At 45.1% G+C, this 15,571-nt stretch overlaps 1 protein-coding gene across 2 annotated transcripts in view; it reads right to left on the reverse strand.

Annotated features, from left to right (window-relative positions):
• The window catches only part of TAOK3 (TAO kinase 3), a 121,059-nt gene extending 109,797 nt beyond the window's left edge, over positions 1-11,262 (reverse strand). For both annotated transcript variants that reach the window (XM_080986232.1, XM_080986230.1), the window contains exon 1: positions 11,126-11,262. The gene's annotated coding sequence lies outside the window, so the exon portion shown is untranslated. The remainder of the gene's footprint in view (positions 1-11,125) is intronic.
• Between the last annotated feature and the right edge of the window lie 4,309 nt (positions 11,263-15,571).

Here is a 15,571-nt window from a genome sequence, read left to right on the forward strand (position 1 = left end):
ATTTCTATACTGCCCTTCATCTGAGGATCACAGGGCAGTTTACAATACAAAACCACAAAAAATATAATATAGTAACAAACAACATCAATAACCCCCCACCCACCCCCAGTATATATTTATTGTATTATGTACAAAGAGTGCATCACGTCAGGATGATTCAGCACTGACTACACTACTGTGCCTCTATCTTGAAACACTGCAAAACTAACAGCAACACCCCCACATAAAACCACCATAGAGACAGAATTTTATATATATATATATATATATATAATACAATTTCTCCAATCAGCTCAAGGCAGTGTACTTGGTTCTGCCCACTCCACTTTAGACTCATAGTCCTACAAGGTAGGCTAGGCTGAGAGACAGTATTTGTCCCAAGGTCACACAGTGTGTGACATGGTTGAGTGGAGATTTGAACCCGGGTCCCCTCAGTCCGAGTCCAACACTTCAGCATGGTGTTTGCAGCTCTGTGAGACCATGGCAACACTAGATAGCAGGTATGTGAACCCTTAAGGTTAAACACATAGGGAAAATAGATCAGTGCGGCCTAGTGGTTCCACGATGTTTCCAGTGCACTCTGGCACTCGTCACAGTGTCCCATTGCGCCAGAAGCTGTTTGGTCGTGCTAGCCACATGACCTGGAAAGTTGTCTGTGGACAAACACTGGCTCCCTTGGCCTGAAAAGTGAGATGAGCGCTGCACCCCATAGTCACATTTGATTGGACTTAACTGTCCATGGGTCCTTTATCTTTACCTTTTACCTTAGTGGTTACATGTTTAAAATTGCAGAAACCTAGGTTTAAATCTCCAGTCATGACCTTGGGCCAGCTGCTCTTTCTTAGCCTGACTAATCTCAAAGTGTTGCTGTGTAGGTATTGTTGTTGTTGTTGTTGTTGTTATCATCATCCATTAATGTTGTTAGTCGCTTTATCTTGTCCAAAGCAACTTACAACCATCTTGTGTTGGAGGAGAAATATGCAGAGCATATACTCTTTGAAGGGAGGGTATAATGAAAGGGACAACTTCTCCCTTTCCACTTTTGCCATACCATGAATAATTTTACACACCCCTATCATGGCCACCTTGCTCACTTTCCCCCCTAAATTAAAGGGGTTGAACTGCTATAGATTTCCCTAAAGATTCGTGGGAATTAAAGCTTAGGAAGGATGCCGAGAAATCTATTGAAGAGCCATATCCAGACCCCAGGCTGGTACTTGAACCAAAGCCCTTCCCAGTTAAAAGATCTGCAGCAGCCTCTCATGCAGATTGCTGTGATGAGTTCCTTTTAATGCACTGGGTTTTTATTTATTCATAACTTTATTTATGCATAATTAGTCGGGAGTTAACAACCCAGTTTTCTGCTTCACACATCAGGCTGGGGCACTTGCTCACAAATAACTCACCTGCTGCTCTTTGTGGGTGTGGTTGAAGTTACCTTTCTATGGAAGATACCTTGAAGTATTAAGACCAGCTATTGCATCTAAAGATTCACTTCAAAACACACAGCATTGGAATCAGCCCTAAAGCGCAATCTGCAATAAACAATGTGTTTTCCAGCAGTAGTTAAAGGTATGGTTTTTTCCTTTAGTTTTGCAAAATGTCCACCCACAAAAACCAATAGCAGAATTTTATGAGATGAGAAGGGATGAAAAGAAAGCATGGCCACTTCTTCCTGGAAAGAAAACTGGGTGGTATGAACACACTCTAAAGGGCACAATATACAGCTGCAGGTTTTTTAAATATTTTCTGGATTCTTTAAACTAGAGAGCGTATCTTAAAACTAACAGGTTAAAAGGGAATTTGTACTAAGGTTGCCTTTTTCCACTTTGAAAGCATTCCATTATGGCTCTGCCAAAAGTGTTTTGTAAGCCCTTCTACATTAAATCTGACATTTCCCTACCACTACAAGTTGAGTAATGAATTCTTCATACACACAGTGTGAGCTCACCCTGCTAGAGAGACAAGCGCATGAACACTGCACCCCTGTGCAAACCAGGAAGGCAGCCCAATCCCAAGAGTCAGTGATAGAGCTCCCACCCTGTCACAAAACCCTTTACTAAATGTTTTAGTACCACAGTCATCCTTCTGTTAAGAAGCAATTTCAATAATAAAGAAGATTTTCACTTTGGTTACAAGAGAGCAAGAAAACATCTTAAAAACAGATCTAATCCTTATGTGTAAGCACGTAAATATGCTCAGGCACGGAGCATAAGAATGATGAACATTACAAGCATTTTGCCACTACTGTGTCTGAACTTGAGCCTCTGTGGGGTAATAAGGCAAGAGCAGGTCAAACAATCATTCCTGACCCCTATAAAAGCTTCTGGGTAAGGCTTGTTTCATGGGCTGATCTACAAGGGGACTCAGCTGCTGGGTTCTCTGGAATAAGCTAGGAACTTTAGCCTTGCCCTTGCCCCACCCCCTACTTGGCACTGACAAGCCTTTGCGAGTGGCTTACTACTGACCAGATTCCCTCACCTCCTGTCTGACTATCAATGAAGCCATGAGCTGCAGCAAGCCTCTGCCCAGCCAACCTCTCCAAATTTAGATGTGGGGGTGCTTCATGTACATCTATGTCATTTTAGAATGGCAATGACGAATACCTTTTTGGTAAGGAGAAATAACTCCACTTTGTTTAAGAAGTAACTGAGCCAGGAGCTACTAAGCAGAAGATGACAAGTTTTGGGTCAGCCAGGGGTGGAGTAAGCAGGAGCAAAACATAGCCATGCTCCACCCACCTTCCCAATGACCCACTTCTGCATACATACAGAGGAACTGGATAGCTCAGCTGGTAGAGCACAAGACTCTTAATTTTAAGGTTGTGGATTCAAGTTCCACACTGGGCAAAAGAATCCTGTATTGCAGGGGGTTGGACTAGATGACCCTTGTGATCCCTTCCAACTCTACAATTCTACGATTCTATTAAGTCTCAGGGAATATCACCTGACCTGTTTGATTGGTGAATAGAAATGCACAACATCAATCACTGTGAATGGTAAGGAGTATGAGGGCTCTGGTTTGATCTTTTTAATCATCAGGTTAGAAGGCTGTTTTTTAAACTCATCCCTACTTAGATTTCAGTCATATGCAACCAGCCTCTTGGACAGAGGCCACACACACAAAAAAAGCATTTTAAAAGTCTGATTGTTGACCCACAATGGCTGACTTCCAACAATCATGGCTGATCACCCTGATCATACCATCAAGCAAGCAAAAGAATCTGGAATTGTCAGTATATTGCGTATGAAGATTATTTCCTCTCTCCCTGCATCACAAGTGTGCACAGAGTCTTCCCTCAAAAGATGGGCAATAAGGAGGTGATAGAGAATAGCCTTTCATAATCATATTTTAATCCTAAAACTAAGATGAGACACTTCTATGACAAGAGGTTTCTGCAATAAGATGAGACACTTATGACAAGATTCTGTAATACTGTTGAATATTTATTCAATAAATATTGAAACTACTGCTCCAACTGTGGAATTGACAGTATACAACCCCCAAACTCAAAGAAGTAGCTGCATGGTAGGGAATCAGGAGATGAGGTGGAGGCCTGACTCTAAGCTTGAGAATATTACATCTTCCTCTCTTTTTTAAAAACAGCAGTTAGGAGTACAGGGGTTAAAAGGAAAAGACACGAGGAGAGACATGCCGTAAGTAGTCTACCGAATTGCTCACAGTAAGAATTACAACTGTTCTTACCCTCCAGTGTTCTGGAAGCATTGGGCATTTTTGCAATTTGCATTTTCTAGAAGTTAATATTTTATTCAAATTTAAATAACACATATCGGACTACTAATGTGCATGTAAGTTTATCCTTTCTGTTAAATTAGTGCAAAAATTGCTTCCAATCAAAACAGTTCCGGCTATGGGCCTGACTCAACCAGCTCTTCACCAACCTCTCTCCATAGGTTCTCAAGCAGCCAACAGCTATTTGCCAGTCACATGACTTCCATTTCCCTTCCTCTTCTACTCTCCCATCACAAGTCACTACCAGTTACACAAGTTCAGATACAGAAGCAACCCAAAGCCATCATGACCATCAGCTCACACAGATGCTTCCTTCTTTAAAAAAAGAAGAAGGAAGAAACCTTTTATATTTCCTGAACTGAAGCACAGTCCTTATCACTTACATAACTGAAAAGGAATAAACTGGCTGAGGGTGGGGGCGTCAAATTTTGGCCTTGCTCCTACCCCCGATGTGCAACACAGCAGTGTGCAGCCAACAGGTTCCGTGTCAAAGTACCCTTGCGGCCCACTCTGTATGAAAAGTTGGGCCGTCATGGCCTAAGGGCACAGGGAGGAACATATGTGCTAAAAAAAGGGCAGGTGTCTTGAAAGAACTGCTCAGATAAAGCAGGCAGTATTATCATTCCTATAGAGGGAGATGAGCCTGAAAGACAGGGTTTTCTTGTGGCCACCTAGTGACTAGCTCATGGGCAAGGTGAGCATGATTTGAGAAGAAAGAGACTTGGTAGTTCATACTCTCAGCTACCACAATGAGCCAGCTTTTAGCTCTTTTTAAAGGAACAGGATACTTGGTGTTTGCAATCTAGGACTTGTTAGAAACTGTAAGCTGTTGCAGTTGCGAGCATGTTGGAAAACTGTACCCTAGTGTGCCAGATGAAAAGTCTCTGTGCTTCTCATATGCTAGCTAAGAACAAATGATTATAAATCTATAGATGAAATGCTGTCTGTAACTTCATGGGTACATCTACCTGCACGTTTTCTTATCAAGCTTAGACATAATCAATAATAATAATAATAATAATAATAATAATAATAAATTTTATTTATATCCCGCCCTCCCCAGCCGAAGCCGGGCTCAGGGCGGCTAACAACAATAAAACAGTACAAAAGTACAGCACAAACAACACTCTAAAATCATTCATTATAAAATTAATTAATTCAAGCCACTGGCAACCATTGGGCCAGAGCTCCGCAAAGATTGATGAGGGAGGGAGTCAGGCTGTGCCCTGGCCAAAGGCCTGGTGGAACAGCTCTGTCTTGCAGGCCCTGTGGAAAGATGTCAAGTCCCGCAGGGCCCTGGTCTCTTGTGACAGAGTATTCCACCAGATCAGAGCCACGGCCGAAAAAGCCCTGGCTCTAGTTGAGGCCAGCCTAACTTCTCTGTGGCCTGGGACCTTCAAGATGTTTTTATTTGAAGACCGTAAGTTTCTCTGTGGGGCATACCAGGAGAGGCGGTCCCATAGGTACCAACCATACACATAACTGTAACTCAGGTAATCAACCATACACATAACTGTAACTCAGCGCTTCTGCATTATCAGTAGACTACCCATTTAAAGACCCTACACTACTTAAGAGTTGCTGCAAAGTAGGCAGTCATTTCATAAATGGGGAAACATAGGATAGTTCTTCCCAGTCACTGTTCTGCCTTTCGCAGTTTATTACGAGATCCTGCAACCCAGTCTAGTTTGGGCAAATTGTACCCATTTGTCTAGATAACTTGTCAATTCCATCAGCTAATTTATTTTTAAATAGAAGGAAAGTTCAGCCACTACACAAGCCAATATCAAATACCCATTCCCTTGCTATTTGGGCGCAGCACCCATGCAGCTAATTTATTAGAAGACTAAGTAAAAATGCATGGGTATTTTGGAAAATAATAACACCTGCAATTTATAACAGCAATATATGGCAAACCAAAAGCTAAGGTGAAGCCCAATAAAAGTTGGATAGAATGACCATTCACAGAACCCTGTACTTTCTTGGTCAGCATAACCATTGCTATACTTTGAGAAGTTCTTGAAGGACTGTAACGCTGGCTCTAACTACTGCTCACTTCCACTTACACAAAGCCACAAGCAGAGAGCTCTTTGACATCTTCCTCCCCAATTCAAGAGCAAAACTTTGGCAGAGTTCATTTCTTAGTGCCCAATTGCTCTACTCACTCCCTTTTCATTGGATTTTGGCACAGGAGTGAGCAGCTGAAGTACAAAAGACACTCTGTCACTGGTTGCATTCACATGTGAAAATAAGCCATAGTTAGTGGATGACTGTGTAAATGGTTCCCACTGTAGTCCTCCTCTAGCGCGACCAACTATGACCCTGGCTTGCCATTAAATTCTAACATGGGGGGGGGGGCTATGGTTTGCTGCAAACAAACCAGTGTGAAGCTAAAGTTTGTTCTTGGTTTTCCCATCATAGTTTGTTTTAGCAAAACAAGTCACAAGCTCAAGTTAGCTGTTCCCACTTGCAAGACAGAGAAGGAGAAATGTGGTAGCAATCTCTGCATTCCTGATTTACTGTTAACCATGGATTACTGAACAGCTGGCACTTGGACTTAAGAAGCATTTTGCCTACATTGTACGTAGACATCTAAGGAACATGCATTTATTAATTGCCCTTCCTTCAAAAGGAGTCCAGGGCAATTTTCAGCAAAGGTAAAAACATAAGGCCACAGGGATTGTTACTATTAGGAAAGAGGAGTTTAAAATGTTATTTGCTTGTGTAAACAGTGGCAGAAGTGGCCAAAGTGAGTAATGAAAGGGGGATTCTTACAAGCTATGCCAAGGACCAAATAGGAAGCCTCAGGAGGTCAGATTGCAACTCCCCCAAGCTGCCATTTTTTTATCCTCACTATACTCTTTCATCAAGGCTTTGTCACAGAAATAGTTTTGACAGTTAAAGCAAAAAAAAAAAAAATTATCTACAGGAATCCCAGTTTTGCTGTCGTCTACATGCAGCCACATTCCTTCCACTGGAAATCATGGAAGACTAAACACAAGTTGTTATACAACCAATGCCTATGGATCACTATCAAACTATTCCAGGATCAAAAGGCAGGGGGGAACCTAAGAAATAAATAGTTATATCCAAGATTAAGTGATCAAAGTACACAGCACCAAGAAATGGAGGAAGTGCTAGCAACAAAGCAGGATGGCTGAAGAGCCATACACAGAATTATTTGAACAAAAATGTGCACAGCTGAAATAGAGCCTCACTAATACAGACACAGGGAAATGACCACAGAGTTAGTTCTAGAATAATCTGTCTTCTTATGAAATGAAGCCAATATAGAAAAGTAAATACATAGGATTAAAGTCCTGATGCTTGAATTACTTGCCATACTTCTAATGCATCACAGAACAGATACTTTGTAATAGAATACAGGCTACAAGGGATGGGAGTAGCATGTAAATAAACAAGCCCTACTTTCCTTCTGCAAGAGCATTTCTAGGTCTAGGTTTAAAGAGATGAGCATGGTACTTAGTAAAGCTGCAATATAAATGGATTTACCTTCAACCCATCCAGGCTAAAAGTTAAGCTATGGCATGAAAACTGCTCTTTTAAAAGCTTTTAAAACAAACTACATACCCATGGTTTACATCTCTCACTGACCACCACAAACCCAGCCTTTGCTTTACTGCCAATACCTTCCCTCCCCGTTAAGCACCAGTTCCCTGCAACTGAGCACAACTTCTTTCACTCCCTAACTCTCCACACACAGTGTCACTGCTGCCCCTCCTTCATCCTTCTTATCCAAACTTCACAGTGTCATTCCACGCCCACAAGTATAAGTAGTTTACATCTTTACCTAATGTTATACTCCAAGTTAGCTATGTAATGTGGGCGTTTTGATGTTGTCTACATATCCATTTGCTCCTGCAACCTTTCACTGCTGATTCACAGGATCCAAGATGCCATCTAACACAAACATACCTTAAACAGGCTTGTTGCATACTCTTGTACAGCTTTCCACCTCTTTCCAAGCTGTTACTCCCGCTTGGCTGCTCCCTCACACTGCCCCCCCCAATTATTTCCTCTCATCTGCACCCCACACCGAGTTGCCACACTCACATTGTTGCTGCCACAGCTATATCTACCCTCAAACTATTTTTGGGCTCCCTTCACACCTGACACTACTCCACCCATCCCGGACTCCTCACATTTCGCTCCCTCTTCTCAAGCTATTCAACACTCTTGGTTTCTTCACCCCTTCTTGCACTGGGGGTTGCCCCCTTAACCAACCCTTCTCTTTTGCACTGAGGATCCCTCATAATTGGCTGGTTCACTGTTGAAGGAAGGCATACATATTGTTACCTCTCCTAAGTTGCCCTCCTCCCTTATTTTGCTTTTCTTCAAGCAAGGTCCAAGCACCCACCCACCCTGGTAGCTTCCATAACCTGCACCAATAGGAAACCTTTCCCCCCTCTGCACCATGCCCTCACTTCAAAAGGCCTTCATTTGATTTCTTGGCACTTGTCTCCCTACCTCTGCTTTTCCTCAACTCCTTCTTGTACCTTCTCATCTAACACTGCTACCAGGGAGAAAGTGGAAGAGAGTCCCCACATCTACCTCTAGGGCATGGTTGTGTCTCCAGCTGTTTTTGGATTACAATTCCCATCATCCCTGACCAATGGTCCTGCTAACTAGGGATGGGAGTTGGGTCTCCAGCTGTTTGTGGACTACAAGTTTGGGAAACCCTGCCCAAGGGACATAGGAAGCTGCCTTATGGAGTCTGGCCATCAGTCCACCTGGCTCAGTAGTGTCCACACTGGCTGACAGCAGCTCTGCAGGGCCTTGGGCAGAGACCCTTTCCCAGCCGAACCTGGAGATGCTGGGGCTTGAACCTGAAACCTTCTGTGTGTGAAGTATGTTGCTCTATCACTGAGCCCACCCCCCATTCCCCTTCAGGTTTCCCTTTCACCTGACATTACCTCCATTCCTACAGCGTTAAGGAGGACTTCTATCTGGCACACTCCCGTCCAAATTCCTTAGCCCTCTTTCATCCCACCTGCAGTTCCATCTCACATACGTACCCATCCATTTTTCATCCCTTTCTCTCTTCTCTTCAACTTCCTTCCTCATCAGTGTACTCCCTTCAATCAGACAGACTCCTCTTTGCATTGCGGTGGGGAATTCTTCACATCTACCTCCCTATCCTTAAGCTACTCCCCATATTCTTCCAACTGCATCTCCTCTCAACATCCCAACAGGTTCCTCTATCACCTGACATTTTCTCACCCTACTGTATTGGGGGAAGATTTCATTTCATTATTTTTTTTTTAATCATACTTATATTTCAAATTATTTCTCAGCCACCTTTCAGGTAGTCTTCCCAAGGACAGCTGACCTTAATGACCTTCTCTGACAGCTGCAAAATTGTGGAATTCCCTCCCCACAGAGGTGCATCTGGTTTCTTCACTATACCGTACAACTATCAATGAAGGCTGATGGCACACTTCTCTGTGCTGGCATTTGACACCTGAGATGTGTGTTTTCAGGTCCCACTCTATTCCTGTGGATATACTCGGTTTTAACTATTTGTATTTTAAATTGTTGTAATCCGCCCTGTAACCTGTTGGTGAAGGGCAGGCAACAAATTTAACAATAATGTGGAGGATGTTGTTTCTCCTCCACTCTTTCCTTCTCTTAGTACTCTCTCACCCCCAAACTTGTTTTCCCCACCATTATCTCTCTCCCAGTCACACAATTCCTCCTCTCTTCTCCCTCCCTCCCAAGTGACACTTTCCTTTTCAGCTGATGGTAATCACATATGCTCCCTTCTTCCCTCTAACTACTCACACCACCACCTGGTGTCCCACCCCACTTATGACCCGCACCAGTGGTTTTTTTTTGGGGGGGGGGTGGTACAAGGGTATGTAGCACCAGCACCTTTTTTCTAAAAGAAAAACACTGGTTAAAAGTGTGGCACTTAATGTAACAACTTCATGGTGAGTACTGGCACCTCTTTTTCTAGAAGAAAAGCACTGACCCCCAACCCATCTCTCTCTCTGCCTTCCTCCAACTTGCTCCTTTTGCATTAATCCACTTGATCTCATCTCCTAACTCCCAATAGTGTGTGTCTGTCCCTCCTGCCTTTGCAGCCTTCCTCTCTCCAATGTTTCCGTCCAGCTAGCCTGCTTTCCCCTCCAATTGCTCATAAATCCAGCAAAGTCCAGGGTTCCCACCCCACATACACCCTGCCGTTTCTCTCTCCCTCTTTTGAGTTTCCCAACTTATTCTCCCACCAGTATGTCCCCTGTGCCTCTCTCCTCCCTGCCTTCCCCATCCTAGCACCCCACCCTGCCCTCACATCATTTGCCCCGCTAACCCCCCTCCCTAAAGTCCTAGGTTCCCACCCCACACATACCCTTCCCCATTTCTCCTTCTCAACTCCCCCACCAAATGTTCCCCTTATTCTCCCACCCCTCATGCACAACTTCCCCCATTTAAGTCTCTGGCTATCAGCCTCCCCTTCCTTCCTGTCTTCTCACTTGCCATCTTCCCTCTGGCCCTCAGACCCTCCACACACCCCACACCAGGGGGGGCAACCTGAATAAAATACTGGTGGGGGGGGGGGGAGAGGCAGGTAAGCCCAGCTCTGAATAACTGAACACAGGACATGGAATACGCACACTATTTGAATGGCAATGCCCATTAACTTGGGGGGGGGGCTCAAATATTTAAGCAGTGTGTGTGTGTGTGTGTGTAAAGTGACCTCAGACCCTAGCAGTCGGCTCCTATGCAAAAAATCGTCCTGGGGTCGCACCCCATATATTCTTTTCCTCCAGCTGCTCTCCAACCCCCCTTTACTGGAGAAAGGAATAATAATAACAGATGGGGGGGGGGACCACAGGACTTTTTTGCGCCCGCTTTTTCCACCTGACACTTCTCTCCCCCCCCCCCATCTCCGTCGCTTCCCCCTCCCTCCACGTCGTTTCTCCACAGCTGCCTCCTTTCCCCCTCCCGAAGCGCTTCTTTTCTAAACTCCCCTCAGAGTCCGGTTCTCCGCTGCTGCTGCTGCTTTCACTTCCACCCCCTCGGAAGACTTTCCTCCCCGATAATGGGGGGGGGGGAGAAAGAGGTGCGGGGTTTCCCCCCCCATTACTCGGGGGAAGCGCTTCTCTTCCCCCTCAGCTTCTCCTCCACGCCCGACTCTCTTCCTCGCCCCCTCAGGCTTCCTCCCCGCCCGCTGCCACCGACGCCTGAGGGGAAATAAGCAGCTCTCCCCGGTCAAGAGAGCCCGACTCCTCCGGACGGGGAAAAGTTCTTCGGCGCCCTCCGGCCCCGGCAACCCCCGCTGAGCCAACCCCAGCCTGAGCGGGTGGGGGGGGAGAGAAAGGGACGGGGCGACCGGCGCGCTTCAACCCACCTCGCTCGGCTCCTGCTGCCGCCGCTGCCGTCACCGCTTCTCCGCCTGAGGTGCGGTTCCTGCTCCTCTCGTCAGGCGCGGCCAACCGCGTTCGATCGCCTCGGCGCTCGGCTACGCAGCCTGGCCGACCTCGGGGTGAGCCTGGCCTCGTCGCCTTCGCAGTCGTCGGGCTCGCGTCGTCGGCCGTCGGCTCGTTCGGCCTACCCTCCTCGTGGGGGCGGGGAAGGGGGAGGAGCAGGGCCGGCGGAGGGCCAATGAGGATCTGGAACGGACTTCCGCATTCCAGTAGAGGGGAATGGAGAGTTCTTTCCCGTGGGCCGGGCAATAGCGGTTGGTTGCGTTTGAGAGGGGGCTGAGGATGGGCTGGGAAGAATTGAACTGGTTTAGGATTTATTTATTATATACTGTGTGTGTGTGTGTGTGTGTGTGTGTGTGTGTGTACACACACACACACACACACTTTTATACATATATATATATATATATATATACACACACACACTATCCCTAGAGGAAACGTGGGATGGATATACAGTGTGTGTGTGTATATGTGTGTGTGTGTATATATATGTGTGTATATATATATATATATATATATATACACACACACACACACACACACTGTATATCCACCCCACGTTTCCTCTAGAGAGCTCAAGGATTATGGTTACCAGATTTTTTTCAATGAATCCAGTGACCCTTTTTTTTTTTTAAGCTGAGTAGCAACAGGGACGTGGGTGGTGCTGTGGGTTAAACCACAGAGCCTAGGACTTGCCGATCAGAAGGTCGGCGGTTCGAATTCCCGCAATGGGGTGAGCTCCCGTTGCTTGGTCCCTGCTCCTGCCAACCTAGCAGTTCGAAAGCATGTCAAAGTGCAAGTAGATAAATGGGTACCACTCTGGCGGGAAGGTAAATGGCATTTCCGTGCGCTGCTCTGGTTTGCCAGAAGCGGCTTAGTCATGCTGGCCACATGACCCGGAAGCTGTACTCCGGCTCCCTCGGCCAGTAAAGCAAGATGAGCGCCGCAACCCCAGAGTCGGTCACGACTGGAGCTAATGGTCAGGGGCCCCTTTACCTTTACCTAGCAACAGGGAGTCTGTAGTGGGGATGGTAAGGCCCCTGGGTCCAAGCACACATGCATATTATATAAAGGTGCAAAGCCCTTCTTTCACACCCTGTGAAACATAAATGCTCTGAGATTAAAAAAACTGGGCAACGGCGCGCCAGCGACTCCCGAGCCTCCCCCATCTCCTGCCCCCTTCCCCCTTTGTTTTGACTGATGGGGGAGGCTCGGGAGTCGCTGGCTCTGGGCTGCTGAGCCTGCAGCTGCCACGTTTCCCGAAGACAGATTTGCAAATCTGGGGACATTCCGGGGATGGAATTTGTCTGGGAACAGATTTGCAAATCCGGGGACTGTCCCCGGGAACGGGATGTCTAGTAACCCACTCAAAGTGGTGTGCATGGTTATTCCCCGCCTTATTTTATCCTCACAACAGCCCCATGAGGAAAGCTAGGGCAAAAGCTAGTGATTGGCCCAAGGTCACCCAGTGAGTTTCATGGCTGAGTGGGATTTGAAACCTGTCCTCCCAGGTTTTAGTCCAACACTTTAACCACTACACCACACTGGCTCTAATTAAATACTGACACTGTAGGCTGCAAACCTCCTAAGACTTATGCATCACTTTTCACTACTCTTAAAAGTTCCCTGCAAACTTGCTGTAAGGTTTTCTTCTTGCAATAAAATGATAACGATATAGGAAATAATATAAATAAATAGTTCCTGGGATAGAAGAAGATAAAACTGCATGTATTTTTTTGTAACCAGTGTGTTAGCTCTTCAGAATGTGACTTAACTCTAGCTTCCTGTCTGAGCATAGCCACTTTGCTGAATTCTTCTTCTTCTTCTTCTTCTTCTTCTTCTTCTTCTTCTTCTTCTTCTTCTTCTTCTCCTCCTCCTCCCACCCATCTGGCTGGGTTTCCCCACCCACTCTGGGTAGCTTCCAGCAAAATATAGAATGGGGTCCTGTGTTTGTACTAAAATATCAGTTTTGCAACAGTAGTATCTTGCAAATTCAGCTAAAATGGGTATATTTCTAAATGTGGAAGTACATATATATTATACACACACACATACACACAAACATGTAGTCAAAGCAGCTTGTACATTTTGTTTAAGAAACACTGAAAAAACACATTAAGAAGATATTAACTGGAAAGCCCCCTGGATTTCTTAAAACATAAGCTGTTATACTGAGTCAGATCATTGATCCATCTCACTCCATATTGTCTTCTACACTGACTGGCAGAAGACAATATGGAACGAGATGGACCAAAGAGTATAGGAGAGGAGTGTTCTCCTGTGCTTGGGTCCTGCTTGCAGGTTTGTTATAGAAATATGGCTGGCCACTGTGAGAACAGGGTGCTACACTAGATGGTAAAGGTAAAAATAAATGTAGTATAAACACTGACAACTAGGAAACGCTGCCCTGTGAGCGCTACGGTTGGAGAACAGCTTTTAACAAAGGTGTCATGGACTTTGAAGACACTCAAACTCAGGACGCAAGGGAGAAACATGCTAAGAGGAAGGCACGCTTGGCTAATCCACACCGTGACCAGCTCCCGCCCAGAAACCAATGTTCCCACTGTGGAAGGACATATGGATCCAGAATTGGCCTCCACAGCCACTTACGGACTCATTGTTAACACCGTGTTTATGGAAGACAATTTTACTCGGCTACGAGTGATCGCCGAAGAAGAACACTAGATGGGCCATTGGCCTGATCCAGCATGTTTTCATGTCCTAGGTGCAATCTCTAGCATCTTCAGGTAGGGCTGGGGAATGTCCCCTGCCTGCAACCCAGCAATCTGTTCTCACAGCGGCCAACAAGATGCCTGTAGGAAACCTGCAAGCAGGGTCCAAACACAAAAGCATGCTCCTCTCCTGTGATTTATAGAAATTGGCTTTCAAAAGAATTCCTGCCACCAGCTCTGGAACTAGAGCATAGCTGTCGTGGCTAGTAGGCATTGAGAGCCTTCTGCTTAAAATTCAAATCCTGTTTTAAAGCTGTCCAAGTTAATGGTCATCACATCACTGCCTCCTGTGGGAGCAAGTTCCATCATTTAACTGAAGTACTTTATTGGTCTTGAATCTTCCAGCATTCAGCTTCATAAGATGTCCATGGATTCTAGTGCTATGAGAGCCACTTTCTCCATGGCATGCATAATTTTATAAACTTGTATCATGTCCCAACAGACCTTCTGCATGCAAAGCATATGCTCTGCATCAGAGGTTCTTAAGAAAAGAAGGAGCAAGAAATAACTTCTGCCTTTAGGATAGGCACACCTGTTCACCATGGTCTAAAAAGATGATGACAAATATGAAGTGGCCCTTCCAGTTACACCCTCCAAAAGCAGGCTTGTATCCTGGAATATATGTCAATGTCCAATAGCAGGTGTTTCTTCAAAGACTCAGATAGTGCTCTGTGGCAGAGACAACACAAAGGATGAAATTTTAAATGCCCTCTTCCCCCACCTCTCCCTGTTGTGTTTGCCACCAAACTGCCTCCTGTTGAGGACCTCTAGTACAAGGGCATTGGATGATGAGCTAGAACTTGCTGAACCTGTGATGGAGGCAAGATTTCCTTTGCTACCAGTTGCTTCCTGCAGCTCCTATTGTATACATGTACATATAAATATAACACAGTAGTAATAATAATAATATTTATACCCCACCCATCTCACTGGGTTGTAAGCAAGCTTCTGCATCCAACAGAACACTTCATCAGATTGGGTACTAGATGGTGGGAGGTGAGAAAAAAGCTGGCTTGAAGCCATAATGTTTGGATTGGTAAAAAAATATAATTTTTGTTGCATCATTTCGAAAGGGGAATAGCTATGGGGTTGTCAGGAACAGTGTGTGCACTTCAGAATCTACTAATGACCCAGTAGTTATTTCTGGCAATTATTATCCAGCCCTTAGCTAAAGAGGCTGCCAGAGCAATTCACAAAAATAAGTACTAACAGAAAGAGAAAAAGGACCACAGTCTAAAAAGACGTAGCACACAAGAAATAAAGGGATGGGAGGGAAGAGGAAATAGCAAGTTCAACCACCTGCCCTTAAAATACGCACATATATTAGGTTTGCCATAAGTCAGAAAAATTCCTGACATGTTTTGGTTTCGGGGCGTAAAAATTGCACTCCAAAGAATTGGCAGAAAACCTGGACATATAGCAACGCTATGGAAAAAGCACCCAAAAGCTTAAAATCACTATTTTGGGGGGAGGTATCCACAAAAAAGCTCAACCATTTGGGTTCCAAGAAAAAAAAGCTCAACAACTTTGCACGTGTCAGGAATTTTACTTTTTGAAATATGGCAACCCTGACTTACATGGATCCACACACACATCCTTTTAAAAGCAGTCCCTTTAAGAAAGTCTCTGCGGAGA

This window comes from Podarcis pityusensis (assembly GCF_964106645.2).
Source record: "Podarcis pityusensis genome assembly, chromosome: 16".
NCBI classification, from domain to species: domain Eukaryota; kingdom Metazoa; phylum Chordata; class Lepidosauria; order Squamata; family Lacertidae; genus Podarcis; species Podarcis pityusensis.